Here is a 1,860-nt window from a genome sequence, read left to right on the forward strand (position 1 = left end):
TGTGTGTGTGCGTGCGTGCGCGCGCGTGTGTGTGAGTGTGTGTGTAAGTGTGTGTGTGTAAGTGTGTGTGTTGGAAAGGGCTGGGATTAAAGATATTAACACAACTATAAAATGGAGACAATGGAGATATTTAGGACAAGTTTTGGGGATTGCCACAGACAGGATTTCCCTGCCAGATGTGATACTGGAGACCAGCTGGAAATAGAAGAAGATGCAGACCAACAAGAAGTTACAGAAACACAATCATGGATGAAACTATCATCTACGACCTAGAAATGAAAATATTAGAGATGTGGCCTGCGGTAGACAAGTGTGACGTCGATTGGTCTCTGTACATAATGTATAAAAATGTACCTGACGGTACATGGAGAGAGTTGAGTAAGTAAGTATGTATCGGTAAATAGTGTTTGTTATCGTTAGGCCACAGTCATATATGGCACAGTCTAGACAACCAAAAACAAAACAAAACAAAACATTACAAACTTGTGAACTTACTTTTACTAGTACTAGAATCTACTTGTAGGGCATGTGCTCTTTTTACATCCCCCCCCCCCCCTTTCTTCCTCGATGTTTCAGTCGGTCAGACTTGCTTTTTTCCTGTCTCCAAGTGCGGATTTATTTTCTTTTTCATTGTAGTATTTAGAGTCCCCGTCTAGACTATCTATGTTGCATCCCACTCATCCTTGGTCGGCTCAGACAGACAGGGATGAAGTGGCCCACCTCCTGAATTATGATTTAAACTTTGTCAATGGGGCCGAAGTTTGTAGCTACTACAGTGGAACCCGGCTATAACAGGACCGCTAGGACCGACGTCATGTCCCTGTTATAGCTTGTATACCCCGAGACGTGCTGATATCAGCATGTCTCGCTGTATCTTGTTATAAACGGGGATCGATGCAGTTTATTTTTACACTGCAACAAATGATTAACATTTAGGGCGTTTTTATTACATATGTTACGCACAACCAAATCACAGTTATTTTTTTCCTCAATTTTTATTTTCCCTTTTTCTAGCTTCCTAGCTGGGGGTCGACTAGACTAGACATGATTCGAGATGCACGAATATTACTTATTAGGCTTAATAGTAATAGCCTACTTATTGCAATTACAAAGCATAGCAACTATCAGATAATCTATTCAACAGAGCTACTTCGTGTTCCGTGAGCATTACAGCCTTTCGTATAGAAAGTTACCATGGTTGGAAAGGAGCACACATGTCAGAGATGCGTGGAATATTTAGCACGCTGAGTTTGTGTTCTGTAGGAAAAGCAAGATTTGATTACCGTCAGCGAAAAAGGTGCTTAGCTACACAGTTATATTACGCAATACGCTCCGGCCTTTAGCAAGATTTTGCGATGAAGAGATTATAACATTTTAATAGAAATATATGCATATAAACAAATGATTTATGATCAATATAATAATAAAATGGCATCAACAGAACAGTTAAATCAACAGCAGGAGAAGAAATACTTACTAAAGAGCTTCGAAAACAAAAACTTGAGCAATTATGATTCTTCACCAAAAAACTAAACCCAACAGCTGACAAGTGTGTCGGGATGGTGAGAGAAGTGTGTAGTGTAGAGAACCCTGTTAAAATTAAGACCACTCATTCCAACAATGAGGCTATGGTTCGAGCTATCGTTCAAGAACTGATGACACATTTTATTTTCACAGCCACGTTTCGATACCGGTCTACTTGACGGTCTACCACAAGTTTGGTCCGACTGATTACGTATACGGCGATTGACGGGTTTTATACCGTGTATTATGGCCTACACGGATGTAATTAAAATCGTATACTTTCACTCCAACACTCCGATACACCTCACTACTTTCACAAAATCAATCCCTCCCCCC

General features: G+C 40.3%; 1 protein-coding gene across 1 annotated transcript in view; it reads right to left on the minus strand.

The window, feature by feature from the left end:
* Positions 1–1,860, minus strand: part of LOC101852982 (ankyrin repeat domain-containing protein 29) — a 5,141-nt gene that overhangs the window by 1,771 nt on the left and 1,510 nt on the right. The gene's annotated exons all lie outside the window — the stretch shown is intronic.

Source organism: Aplysia californica, unplaced genomic scaffold (assembly GCF_000002075.1).
Source record: "Aplysia californica isolate F4 #8 unplaced genomic scaffold, AplCal3.0 scaffold00024, whole genome shotgun sequence".
In the NCBI taxonomy this organism is placed as follows: Eukaryota; Metazoa; Mollusca; class Gastropoda; order Aplysiida; family Aplysiidae; genus Aplysia; species Aplysia californica.